The sequence below is a fragment of the Hordeum vulgare genome, chromosome 7H (genome assembly GCF_904849725.1).
Source record: "Hordeum vulgare subsp. vulgare chromosome 7H, MorexV3_pseudomolecules_assembly, whole genome shotgun sequence".
NCBI lineage: Eukaryota > Viridiplantae > Streptophyta > Magnoliopsida > Poales > Poaceae > Hordeum > Hordeum vulgare.
Genome location: NC_058524.1, coordinates 65,653,779 through 65,668,723, shown reverse-complemented (window position 1 = coordinate 65,668,723; position 14,945 = coordinate 65,653,779). Strand labels below are relative to the sequence as shown.

The window sequence follows — 14,945 nt, the reverse complement described above, 5'->3', positions numbered from 1 at the left end:
TTTCTATATACAATCGTAAGTTGTGCTGGTTATATGAGGGCTTACATTATGACTACCTGACTGTCTACTACAATACATTTTGCCCGGTTTCGGCGAGGAAGGGGCAATGACGGTGGCTCGCCTTCGGCTCACTTCACTACTTGTAGTCGTTGTTAGGTGGTCTGTAAATTTGGATGTAATTTTTTTGGTGTTTGTTGTACTGTCATGATTGAAGACGAAAAGATCGGAAGTTCTCTCGCAAAAAAAACTTCAGTTTTTTCGACATGGTCATAACTTTTTTGTGGCGTTTTCTACTTCATAGCCACTTTTTTCTCTTCTATATTAAATCATAACTTCTTTTGTGTATTCTACTTGCATAACCATTTCCCCCAAATTTTGATGTGCCATCTCCAGTAATGATTGGTGTTGCTTTCTTCTATACCGTAACTTCTTTAGTGGCGGTCCTGAACCCACATCAATGACGGTTCTCCTGGTAACAAAAGCATAACATTTCTTGTCATATGAGTACCATTGTTTCTAAACAAAGTGTTCGTTCCCTCATGTTTTCTTTACTATATATAATACCATAGTTTTTATGAAGGGTACTTGCATAACCTTTTTTCCTCTTTTTTTTTCCTTTTCTGCATAACCATATTTTTTCTTCTATGCAAAATCATAACTGTTTGGCGTTTAACCATTTTCCCAAAAGATTTGTGTCATCTCCAGTAAGGATTCGTGTTGATTTCTTATGTACGATAACACTATTCATATCCACCTTTAGCGACACGTGTAAACCCATATCAGTAACGGGTTCAATGCCCATCACTAGGCAACAAATTAATGGAAAGTGAAATACCAATCGGATCCATGGATCAGTCATTGGTGGTGTATTAAAAAATTGTCATCCAGGGCCGGGCCAAACCCACAATTCATTGCTGATGGACGGTGAGTCTAAGAGTTGGTGGAGACAAGCATATACTGTCAGGCTTTGTGTCGCATAACAGATATTTGTCTTTGTCCACATGCTTAGACAAAATGGAGGAGTTGGTGGTTGTGTGCATAGACCAAGCGTAGGAGGTGAGCTTTGAAGCTCGGACACCGTGGAGGAGGTAGAACTCAGATGCTCACCTTGCAAGCCGGTTAGAGATAAACAAATAAGAGAGGCACAAACACACTCGTGGATGGGGGCAAAGCGGAGGGAGAGGAAGGCGAACATAGGCGTCAAGGTAGAGAGGGTGGTCTGGGACACTAGTGGAGAAATGGCTAGCCACAACTCTTGTTCGTGGCGCGCCATTTCTAACCACGCGAGCGCTAATATTTTCAAGCAGTGTTATTGTTGGACAAATTTAAACGACATAGCTATCTGGTTAGTGCTGGCATTGAAAATTAGCCCCCGTGTCGCACGTTAGGCCCATTGGGCCCACGCCAGCACTAATATGTCTAATCCTCGCCGCGCGTCCTACTCCCCACACTCTTGAGCCCTAACTCCCTCTCTTCCTCCTCTCGGTCCCTGCCGCCGCCCCGCCCGACGCCGCCAAACGCCACCCTGCCGGACGCCCCACCCGACGCCACCCGTCATCGCCCTGCCGGACGTCGCGCCCAACCCCGCCTGACGCCGCTCAGCCCGATGCCGCCTGCCATGTCATATCCAGAGAGGTACGTAAAGAAGTATTGTAGCTGCCAAATTGAGCCAACCTTAGGAGATGTTTCTTAGAGGTCATGCGGTTTTAGCTAGTTTGTTTTAGGAATGCATATGACGACTAGGTTTGTTTTAGAAAATTCAGAGAAGAAAATGTAGGTATTTTTTAGGGTTCTAGGCTTGTTTCTTAAGGCCCCTTTTGGTAGCTAAACATTTTTAAAGTATTCTGAGGATACCGCAGCTTGTCTAGTCTGCTAGCTGGAGCTCAATGCTTCTTAATCCAGGACTGTTGGTTAGCTGAATATTTGCTTTGGATCGGTCCTTTCTTAAGAACCAAACATGTTCTCATAATTAGTTTCTCATTTGGAAACATGATAGTAAAAAATGCTCATTTGGAAACATGATAGTAAAAAATGAAGAAGCTAAAAAAAGTCATCTACACATTTATAGAAACTTAGTTTTTCTTTGGTATGCATGTGATAGATTTCAGTGAGATTGAGTTAAAAATCTCCATGTATTATTTATCTATCAATCTTTCAAAGTCTAATAGAAAAATAGGTATCTAGGCAATTGATCTGCCTCTTCATTTTATGCAGCCAGCACACTCATAATTAGTTTCTCATTTGGAAACATGATAGTAAAAAGTGCAGAAGCTAAAATAAGTCATCTACACATTTGTAGAAACTTAGTTCTTCTTTGGCATGCATTTGATAGGTTTGAGTGAGATTGAATTAACAAATCCCCATCTCTGTGATTATTTATCTATCAAGCTTTCAAAGTGGTATAGAAAAAAATAAGTATCTACACAATTGATCTGTCTCTTCCTTTTATGCAACCAACACACTCATAATTAGTTTCTCATTTGGAAACATATAGTAAAAAATGCAGAAGCTAACAAAATTCATCTACACATTTGTAGAAACTTAGTTCTTCTCGGCATGCATTTGATAGGTTTCTGTGAGAAACTTAGTTCTTCTCATTTTTTATGCTACAACATGGCTGACTCTAGCATCTGGGAAGGCTCTTGTGAGCACTGGTCGGTGTTTGCGAAAGATAAAGGCGAAGTGAACACCAACCAGATAATTATTACAAAAAACATGCATGAGCACATTGCAATCATGAATAATGTAACCAGGTAATTAACTGTTGATGTTTTGAAACCTTGCTAGGCATACGTACAAGATGCACCTTCTCCAACACCCAAAGAGCAGAAGACATGTGACGTCGACGTGCTCAATCAAGAGCTAACCACGTCACATGAGAGTATTGTCAAGGCCCTGGAGGAGTTTAATGCTTCCCTGAAGAAGGAGAGGGACAAGATTATTGATGACAATGCTATTATCATTCGTAAGATTTACAGTCTCGAGCGTCAGGTCGAGTTTCTAAGGACTGACATAAGTCATTACAAGAAGGAGATAGAAGTCCTGAAGTCCGAAAACTTTTAATTAAAGATGAAGAAAGCCCATTACATGATGGAGGGGGCATGAACAGGAATAAGATTTGTGAGCTTAAGTTAGTCCTTGGAAAAACATAGGTAGTGTTGAGAGGGGGAAAATCGATACATTGTAGAGTGAGAAGCTAAGTTGGTACTTTTCTTTTGTGAATTTCGTGAAATATTTAGTTTGTGGAGCTGGTAGCATATTTTATGAACAACTTAAACATTTAGTTTGTGAAGTCGATACTATTTTTATTAGTTAAATATGACAGTGCCAGCGTGCCATATTGTCCAACGCCATAGGTATTCAAAATACTGATGGCGTAGTCTCCAACGCCACCACTATACTCTAACAGTGGCACCATATTGGTGACGTCGGGTGTCCATGCCAGAAGATCCCTTTTTGCCACGTCATAGTTAGGCTTTTCTGCACTAGTGGAAGGAATAGAAGGGACATATAATGAGAATATGTGTGCGGATGTGCTTGAGAAGCTTCTATTAGAATGCCCACATGCTAGCTTTATTAATTATCACCCCAATTACAATAAAAACTAGATGATGTCCCGTGCGTTGCTGCGGGAACATTATTAAGAATGAATAAATAATTGTTATAAAAAATCTAAAAGTAATTGAAAGCGAATGTAAGCCTAAAAACAATAAAATACAAAGTGTATAAAAAAGAGTGAAAATTATAGTTAAAATGTCATTTCTAACAAAATATATAGTATGAACTCTAATGCAAAAAAACTACTTATGACTAATATGCATGAATTGATGATGTGACACCATTGCATGCGTAGAGTAATGCAAAAGATGTTATTTATGTCTTGCATGCATACTTGCTTATGTGTTATGGTTGCATGGCTAGAAAAATTAGCTAGTGGGTTATAGCTATTTAGGAATAGAGGATGCAAAAGATGTTATTTATGTCTTGCATGCATACTTGCTTATGTGTTATGGTTGCATGGCTAGAAAAATTAGCTAGTGGGTTATAGCTATTTAGGAATAGAGGATTAGTAGTAGACGATTCCTGGCTAGCCCGTGAGCTACTTTGTTGGCTTCTCGAGGGCAATGTTCATATACAATCACTAGCGGAGCTTGGTCAAATGTTTTGGGGGTCCAAATAGAAAATATGGATGCTCAAGGGTGCCAAAAGTCTATATTTTCCCGAATCTTCTACTCTAATTTTATTTTCTTTCACAAAATTGGGGTCATGGCCCCTGCACCATACAACGTAGCTCCGCCGTTGTATACAATCTCGATGAAATCCAATGACACACTTTACAGTCTCATTCTTGATGATCACACCCACTACTACTGATGATTCAAGGTCCTCTACAAGCTTGCTTCGACGTTCACCTTAACCCATCCATCCCTGGGAGGCGTCCCTCCGTCATGTCGTGGCTTTACCAATTTTTTGGATGTCCTCGTATATTTTGTTGGCAATGCTCCATTGGACACTGCTGCGAGGCAATGCTCTATTGGATACTGCTGCTCAGAAATGCTCCATTGGACACCTCCCTCTCCCATGAAATATACCAATCTCATGTTCACCATTTACGACGCCATAGTTGAGCAACATATAATTTTCTCCAATGCATGTGATCCCGATCTGTCAGAGTCGGCCATATGATGTGCTTGAGAAGTTAGATAGGGAACAAAGGGGAGGGGTGCGGCTAGGGTTAAGGTTAGACAATTTTGAAATAAAGTGATGGAGTCGGCTCTAGGTGGACTTCAAGTGGGCCAAAGCTATTGTTAGCGGACCTGAGTAGTTACCTAGTAAGCTGAAGGCCTGGTAGTGGTATAGTGGCACCATAGACGGGCTGATAGTTTGGTCCATTGGTGATAATTAAGCCGTTTGTCATGTTTGTAACTAGATAATTCTTCACGCGTTGCTGTAAAAATTCAAAGCAATGTATCGGATCAATCTTCCTACGTACACTGAAGAATAGTAATTTGGAGGAGCCCGCATCAATTGCAGGAGTCGTGGTTGGGATGCGATGAACTGGTGCTGGAGGAGGTGTGGAAGGGACATGGAGAGGAGGTGAACATATATACATGGAGCAATAGTGGGTTGAGAATCGGAGGGGAGAAGACGCCCTGGAATTGGATAATGTGGAGGGGAGTAGTATACGATGCGACATACTTTCTCCATTTTTATATACAAGACCACTGTCAACATGCGTGGGAGACACTTGCACAGGGAGAGGGGAAGCAGAGGAGGCAAACCTGGTGGTTGTGCTTCGGGACTAAACTGAAAATGATTGTAGATGGATTTACCGTAGATAAATAAAAGAAGAAAAAGGAAATAATTGATGATGTGGCAGATTGGTGAGGTGGATAGGCTGCATGTATAAGGTAGCGAGGATGGACTATTTGGATATTATAAGTTAATACTTAATTTCAAACCTTTATCTCATGACTCAGCCTATAATTCCATGATCATTTTGCACTCTTGGACACCTGAAGTTGGGTAAACTAACCCTCTCTAACATGAAATGGCAGAAAAAGCGCCCCCAACGGTCGAAGTAATTAACAACTGAAGGTGTTATTTTTCTAGCAGTACAATCGTTGTCACAAACATGGAAAGTGGTTTTGTACAGTACAACATTATTTCAGCTGCCGTAGTTTACACGGGGTTGTTTACACTGTGTACAATAATGTTTAGAATATTAAGTCGCAACTCAAAGTTTGTGCACGAAAGCTTTCATAGCTCAGTTGGTTAGAGCACCCGTTTAGTAAGCGGGAGGTCTTGAGTTCAACTCTCAATGAAAGCATTTCCTCTTTTTTGACAACATTTTGTTTGTTCCCTGCAGTAATAGTTTATTTTTTGCATCACCTATGGCTATGGACGGACATGGAAGCAAAGGTATGACCACCATTGTTACATCACCTATTGCTAGCATGTTCGACCCATGGGATCAACTGACGGGGTCAGCTAAAAACAAACTTGTGCTTGTCTAGCCGACAAATTTGTTGCCGGACATGAAACAATTGCCAAAATAACTCCTCTGTTGCTCTTGCTCAAAGCAAATAGTACGAAATTTGTGGCCGGACATGGTACAACCACCGGAACTGCAATTAGGCCAACCTCATGTCAGGACATGCACTATAGCACTGTGATTACCCGCCAAAAAAACAAAGAAATGGATAATACTATGACAGATCAAAGGGAAAGAACCAACAGCAATCTACGATCGATATGCGCTGCTGATCATTTACGTGCCGGGCCTTGGCCGCCTTGCCTTGCTTGCCGACTACTTAATCAGTGACCGGTCTGGCAGTAGTTTATGCATGTTGCCGCGGCTGCTTCAGGACTTCACTAGACCGTCAGGTGTCCGTATAAAATAGCTAGCCTCTCAACTACTAGATTTTTCTCAATATTTTTGCTTCCACACCATCTTCACTTGTTTTTTTTTTTCAAAATGGCAGTTAATAAGAAAAGAGTTGCTCTGTTAATTAGGAAAAATCGAGCGAAAACTAGATTGCTCAGTTAAATATGAAAAACTAGACAAAAACCGTTACAATCGTTGAGCGACACACATAAAAAAAGTTCCACGCACACCACTCCAAAAAGGATCTAGACGAGATAGCACGCACGCGTCATCGTCATGACTTCTTCCCTCTGAGCGTTCCTATGCGTACCAATCTAGCTAATGTAGTTGCGAACGTGCATATGCAGTCGAGAGGAGCACAACTGTTAAAATATGAATACATTTAAGACAGATGTGGATGGACATACTATGCAACACCAACCATGTTGCATTACATTATGAATTTCAGTTGTAAGTATGGTCGCATATCTTACAAAACTTAAAATACAAGATATGATACAAGAACACCAAAATAACTCGGTATAAAAATATGCCCGGAGCAAAAACAACTGAAATACTCTTATTTCGCATGAACGGTTCGGTGAAGTTCCTATATTCCAAACGGATCTGGTCTAAAGAGTAAAATTAGGACTATCACATAGGATGGCTACTCATACAAAGAACCAAGAAAATACTGAATTTTCATATAAATAAAATGGGGGCACTCATCTGATTGCCTGAAACAAGCACCTAAGCAATGGCATGAGAAATTTGAAAGAACTCTCACTTCCGCGGGATCTGTCATTAACGAGGCTGATAGGTGTGTCTACTATCGCCATGATGGAGGCAATGGTGTCATATTATGTTTGTATGTGGATGACATATTGATCTTTGGTACAAACAATGTTGCAATCAATGAGGTCAAGTCTTTCCTATCAAAGAGTTTTGACATGAAAGATCTGGGAGAAGATGATGTGATCCTAAACATCAAACTTATTAAGAATGAGAGTGGGATTACTCTAACAAAATCTCACTATGTTGAGAAGGTCTTGAGCCATTTCGGCTTTATGGATAGGAAGCCTTCTCCAACACCTTATGATCCCAGCGTGACACTTAGAAAGAACAAGAAAGAAACGAGAGATCAATTAAGATACTCTCAAATTATCGGTTCACTCATGTACCTAGCCAGCGCTACAAGACCAGATATCTCTTTTGCTGTGAGCAAACTGAGTAGGTTCATGTCCAACCCGGATAATGATCTTTGACATGCACTAGAAAGGGTCTTGCACTATCTGAGAGGTACTATGAGTAGTTATGGAATTCACTAATCATGGAAATATGAATGGTACATACTGGATTGAGAACTCAGTAGAACAATCCTCTACTTTGGTCCTCTTTAAGCAGGCTTGAACTGCGAGTGATGCTCTTTCCATGCAAAAATTATTCCCACAAGAGCATTTGTTTAGATACAAAATTACTTTCTGGTCATTTTCATTCCTAGAGCTAGCTCTTGTTAGTAGTACTTCCTGTAAATGCAACAGCCAGAAGTTAGAACATATGAACCGAAGTCTTAGATGGAACTGATCAAATGAGTCTCACCTTCATTGAGTCCCATGAGGTCATGTTGTTCTGATTTGAGTCTAACACTGCCTTGCATGCAACATTTGTAACTACAGTGGCTGCCAACATACCAACAGGATCTCCTGGTGTCACAGAACTCGACGAGTTTGTCGAGTCAAACTTAATAACTGAATTTCCACACGAGTCTCTTATGGTTCCATCATAGCATGCTACAACATCTCGGAGCATTGCCATCATGTTCTTGAAGAGAACGCCCGGCTCCACAAGTCCTTTAGATGCACGTATTGTCTTCTCCCTTGCAGATATTGAATGGAGTAGGTCCTCATATGGGTTCAGTCCATTGCCAAATGAGTTTCTGACAAAACCATATGCCTCCAAAGGATGACAACCATTGGTGTTGCTGCGACACTTGCTCAGCGACTTGGATAGACAATCATCCACCAAGCTCCTAGAATATAAACTTTCGTTGCGCTGCAGCTGATGACCCAAGAAACCAATCTTCTCCACTATTTTGGTCATGGCAGAATCACTCTTTTGGTCAACCAAGAAACGAATGTCAGAAGAAGAAGTAACTAAGTCTACAATTGGTTTCCGTAACTTTTCAAGGTCAAGTGTCTGATGCTGAATTGTCTGGGGTATTGGATTCTGGAAATTGAAGTCTCTCAGGCTTACGCTGAAACCATCGGTAAATAATGATTCCACTAGTAGGGGCTGCAGAAGATTCAGAAATTCTATGGCCTCCTTTGGATCCTTCGTTGACAGAACTGATGATATAGTAACTGTGCCAGCAACCAAGTCTCTGACTAATATTTTGTCTTCCTCTGGTAGTACCGTCTCTAGAATCTGAGTGAAACTCCACTCTGGTCCACCTGATAGTCGCTTCTTGGGAATCAATCCTCCAGTGAACATTGCATTCATAGGTTGGTTGGCCTCCCTAATACTTTCTACCAGATATTTTCTTCAAAGCTAATAAACAATCATTCTTCAGTTGAAAATTCAGCTTTTCGTTGTGCGAGCTTACCAGCTGCTTCTCCACCATGAAGGGCTCCATAGCTTCTGCCCTTGCTGACACTGACCTTGGGAAGAAAATGTGGACACAGTCGCCATCGAAATCTGCTCCAAGTGGGTCACATATGAGTGGATTGATCTTGATGGTGTGATCGGTATGTACACGGACATACATTGCCTGGACACAGTTGGAAAGCCTAATAAAAGTATTAGTTTAAAACCTGATCGTAAACGGCTTTAATCAACAATTTTCTAGCTTTATTACTCGGCTCAAAGTCTTCATACATCACGGTGAAATTACAGAAGATATAAATCGGTGCTCCAAAGAGCGCACACTAATACATTCATCACAAGTGGAAACCCTAACAGATATCGCTAGTTTGAAACTTTTGTATGGAATTTAGTATGCAGTATCACAGTAAAATTTTAAATGATGTTATTAACATTTTCTATTGAGCTCGAAGCCTTCATAAAGGAAGGTATGTCGGGGACATGTTATTGCCACACGTCGAAGTGGGTAGGGAACGAATGATGGCAACCACGCCACAGACAGACCTCTCCCCAAAGAACATGACCCTGCAGCAGCAGCGCCCTGCATCTCCATCGACGCCTCGTCCCCATCCTCGGCGAGCTTCAGATTGACGGTGTCTGCGTCGTTGGGAATGTTGAGCGCCCAGTTCACTTAATCATCGTAACCTTCAGGTGGCTGCAAATTTAAAAGAAACCTGATAGACTACAAAGGTTGATTTCTAATATAATAAGGAGGTACAGTTTTAAAATGTTTTCTGCAGCTACAGATAAGTAGTGGATACATGCAGCACTGAAATATATACATGGCCTGTTTGCAAAAAATACCTACAATTTATTTTTGGCAAAGATTTCTCTGCAAAATTGAGTGAGAATCCAACAGTCACTTGTTGCGGTACCTGCTGTGACACATGATGCCTAACTGCTTATCTAATTTTCTGCTAATTCAGCCCACGCTGCGGTATGCGGATGTCGGTGCGGACTAGAGAGACACCACCCTGGAAGTCGCCTTCCTGTCCACCTCTTCAGAACTGTCGCCGCCTTGGACATGATGGCATTAGAACCCAGTTCCTTTTGTTGAGACATGGGTTCATGAAAACCCAGCAGTTTCCTGTGTTTCTGCCAGCTAAACTTGGTTTCTTCTTCTCGCAGTATATGAACCTATTAGCTTTGCCATCACGATTCTGAAATTCTAACACTGTGGGAAAAATGGTACAGTGACATATGTTACTCTTTAATGTTCTGAAATGCTGAAACTGCGGCATTCATTTTTTCTTAGATGAAGCACCTGGTGGTTCTTGCAGTCAGTTGAGCACTTGAGTTTTGTCATTCTACTTACAGTTTTAGTCCTTCAGAAGAAAATGAATGTTGTGTTTTGACAGAGTAAAATCAAATTCTGAACATGGCGATGCCAACGTGCCCGGACACGACTTGCTGCATTTTGCGGTGATGTTTTCTGAACAAAATTCAGGTTGTATCCCACAATACTGTAAGAATACTGGTTTCTGCTCATTACATTGTTCTTCTGCACATTCACACGATGACATTTTACTTCTCTTGTTACATCGACGGATACTGAAAACGTTCTAGTGTCAGTAAAATGTACGTTTTCGGATTTTTTTTTTCTTTTTCTTAAAGGGAGCCAAACACCTGTGTTTGAAATATATATTCCGCTTACAAGACGAATTCAACTATTCTTGCATAAAAAATAAGTGAAAAAGAGAAAGTTGGAATTACTCATTCTCACGATTTCATGCAAAATGAACAGTCTTCAGTGAAAATGGGTGACCATTTGCAACTTTGCACCTGCTTTGGTTAACATTATTGTCATGCCGAGTTTCTAAGACTAAGATTTGTAAAAACGTACGGAGGGGGATGTAGCTCAGATGGTAGAGCGCTCGCTTAGCATGCGAGAGGTATGGGGATCGATACCCCACTTCTCCAAACTTTTTTTTATTTTTTTTTCAGATCTGAATACTTTAAAATCCAAATTCCTCTACACCAACTATCACCATCTCTAAATTGGTCAAAGTTACTTTTTGTGATTTTTTTTCAGATCTGAATACTGTAAAATCCAAATTTCTCTACACCAACTATCACCATCTCTAAATTGATCAAGTTATACATGGTCAAAATCAAAAGTGTCAATGCAGACGATGGTGAGTTGAGAATTTGCACATTTACATGGTACATAAGATGAAATAAAAAATTGCACATCATGGTCAAAATGAAAGCGCCACCGGCGGAGCTACGGCCAATCCAAATTGTGCTATGGAGCTACGGCCAATCCAAATTGTGCTATGGCCCATCCAGATTTAATGAAAATACACTAGGATATGATAGCAAATGGGACATCAAAATAAAATAATGGACTCAGGGTTCCTATATGTAGCTCCGCCACTAAAAACCGCATCAATATGCTGATGATACTATTATCATGATGAAAGCCTCCGAGGATGACATTATCAACCCCAAATTTTCCTCCCGTGTTTTCAGGAGATGCCGGGATCAAGATCAACTTCAACAAGAGAAAATTAATGACGATCCTTGGCTACTCTCCCGACGAGGCCCAACTCATTGCCGACCGCCTCAACTGCCAGCTTGGGTACTTCCCCTCCTCCTACCTGGGGGGGGGGGGGGGTACCAATTAGTGACTCGCGCCTCTCTGTCGCGGACTTGCGGCCTATGATGACTAAGCTCCAACACCGGATCAAACCGTGGCAAGGAAGGTAGTTGTCCAAGGCAGCCAAGACCGTGCTCATCAATTCCTCCATGTACAACCTTCTCATGTTCCTGATGAGCTTCTACAGTCTCCATGAAACCCTACATCACGAGATTGCCAAGTGCCAGTCTAGATTTTACTGGGCTGGCGAGGGCGATAAGCAAAAATACCACATGGTTGTTGGATAACGTAGCATAAAATCAAAATTTTCCTACACCATATTCAGATCTTCCTATGGAGAGACCAGCAACGAGAGAGGGGTGAGTGCATCTTCATACCTTTGAACATCGCTAAGCGGAAGCGTTGCTAGAACGCGATTGATGGAGTCATACTCACGGTGATTTAGATCGTGGTGTGATTCCGATCTAGTGCCGAATCACGGCACCTCCGCGTTCAACACACGTGCAACCCGGTGACGTCTCCCGCACCTTGATCCAACAAGGAGGAGGGAGAGGGTGGGGAAGATCTCCGGCAGCATGACGGCGTGGTGTCGATGGAGAGACGAGGTCTTCCGGCAGGGCTTCGCCAAGCACCGTGGGAAAGCAGGAAGGAGGGGAGCAGGGCTGCGCCGAGGGAGAGGGAAAATCGTGTGCAAAACAACCCCAAAACCCTCTCTATATATAGGAGGAGGGGAGGGGGTGTGCCACCCCTAGGGTTCCTACCCTAGGTGGTGCGGCAGACCCCCCCAGATGGGAGGTGCGGCGGCCAGGGCAGGGAGAGGGGGTGGCGCACCCCTAGGTGGGCCTTAGGCCCACCAGCGCCTAGGGTTTGCCCCCTCTCCACCTCTTGCGCCTTGGGCCTCTATGTGGAAGGCGCACCAGCCCACTTTGGGCTGGTTGCCCTCCACCTTTTGGCCCACGCTACCTCTTGGGGCTGGTGGCCCCTCCCAGTGGACCCCCGGAACCATTTCCGGTGGTCCCGGACATACGCTACCGGTGACGCCCGAAACATTTCCGGTGTCCAAACCCATCCATCCTATATGTCAATCTTTACCTACGGACCATTCCGGAGCTCCTCGTGACGTCCGGGATATCATCTGGGACTCCGAACATCCTTCGATAACCTCGTATAACAATTCCCTATAACCCTAGCGTCATCGAACCTTAAGTGTGTAGACCCTACGGGTTCGGGAAGCACGCAGACATGACCGAGAAACTCTCCGGCCAATAACCATCAGCGGGATCTGGATACCCATGGTGGCTCCCACATGTTCCATGATGATCTCATCGGATGAACCACGATGTCAAGGATTCAATCAATCTCGTATACAATTCTCTTTGTGTGACGGTATAGAACTTGCCCGAGATTCGATCGTTGGTATGCCTATACCTTGTTCAATCTTGTTACCGGTAAGTCTCTTTAATCATTCCGTAGCACGTCATCCTGTGACTAACTCCTTAGTCACATTGAGCTCATGATGATGTTCTACCGAGTGGGCCGTCACACGGAGTGACAAATCCCGATCTCGATTCGTACCAACCCAACAGACACTTTCAGAGGTACCCGTAGTGCACCTTTATAGTTATCCAGTTACGTTGTGACGTTTGATACACCCAAAGCACTCCTACGGTATCCGGGAGTTGCACAATCTCACGGTCGAAGGAAAAGACACTTGACATTAGAAAAGCTTTAGCATACAAACAATACGATCTAGTGCTATGCTTAGGATTGGGTCTTGTCCATCACATCATTCTCCCAATGATGTGATCCCGTTATCAATGACATCTAATGCCCATGATCAGGAAACCATGATCATCTATTGATCAACGAGCTAGCCAACTAGAGGCTTGCTAGGGACACATTGTGATCTATTTATTCACACATGTATTACTGTTTCCTGTTAATACAATTATAGCATGAACAATAGACGATTATCATGAACAAGGAAATATGATAATAACCAATTTATTATTGCCTCTAGGGCATATTTCCAACAATGGTCAGCTGGACCGACATCTGCAAGCCTCATGACCAGGGAGGTCTAGGGATCATGTCGTCGATGTGCGTGAACATCCCCTTGCTGACGAAGTGGTTGTGGAGGATCGCCAATGGTGACGGTGGCCTCTGGCTGGACATCATTAGGAACAAGTACCTTTGGAGCCAGCCACTAGCCTTCTGCCAACGCTCAAGAGGCTCTCAGTTCTGGCAATCGGTCATCCAGCTGCTACTTGTCCTACACATTGGATCTTCCATCTCGATTGGATTCGGGTCCGGTACGTTATTTTGGTATGATTGATGGGTCGATGACTCGATGTTCACTGTCTGCTTCTCGGACTTATTCTCCATCGGGTGGAGCCTAGGACTTCGGTCGAGGTCGCCCTTTTGGATTTGGGGGCGCCTCGCATTCCGCCGCCCCTTTGCCCCCCAGAGAACACTGCCTGGGATGAGATGTTGGATTGCATCGCCCTCCACGTGCCCGATGTCGACATTGCCACGAATCACATGTCTTGGAACCTGGAACCCTTGGGCCGCTTCTCCTCTAGGTCTTCGTACCAGGCCATCGCACCGTTGACTGCCCCGGAGGCTCTCATTGCCGTGTGGCCCATTACGTTATCACTCAAAATCAGAATCTTCTTGTGGCAATGGATTAGGGGTTGGGTACCTTCAGGGGTGGAGGTGCTCAAACGCAATGGCCCTCGAGATGGGATCTGCCCCCTGTGTGACATGATGGAGGACTCGAATCACATCTTCTTCACTTGCGTCATGGCACAATTCCTCTGGAGTTGCTTTCGCGACGCTGTCGGTGGTCACTGGTGCCATACCAATGTCCCTGACCTCTTCGCGGAGATTCAGCCTGTCCCCTCGTCGGCCCGCCACATTAGGTGGCTGACCATTGGGGTGCTCACGTGGACTCTCTCGACTGTCCGCAACAAGCTTGTCATTCAGCGTGGGCCTCTCCATCGTGCCAGTAACACAATTTTTAAAATGTGTGGTTTCCTGCAGCTCTGGCGGCCGCTTAGCTGCTCCTTCGACTGAGATGCCATCAACAACATCATCTCGACCTTCGCTCCATGACTCTCCGCATGGTGCCCCCGCTCCCGCCTCCACCCCCGAGTCGGATTAGACTGATGTGTCTTTTCCACCCATTGTTGGGTTTGGGTGTGGGTGTGTGTGTGTTTCTTAGGGCTTGTTAAGTTGTGCCCTGGCGGTTTGCTTTATTTATAAAACGGGATGAAAGCCTTTTTCAATAATAATTGTTCTTCAACGCTAACATGGTTTATGATAGATTTTCAGAGATAT

General features: G+C 43.4%; 2 non-coding genes across 2 annotated transcripts; both read left to right on the top strand.

The window, feature by feature from the left end:
- Positions 1 to 5,756: 5,756 nt before the first annotated feature.
- Positions 5,757 to 5,830, top strand: TRNAT-AGU. Its single transcript has one exon. It is a non-coding gene; the product is annotated as a tRNA-Thr (tRNA).
- A 5,024-nt stretch (positions 5,831 to 10,854) lies between these two features.
- On the top strand, positions 10,855 to 10,927 carry TRNAA-AGC. The gene has a single exon. It is a non-coding gene; the product is annotated as a tRNA-Ala (tRNA).
- Positions 10,928 to 14,945: the final 4,018 nt, after the last annotated feature.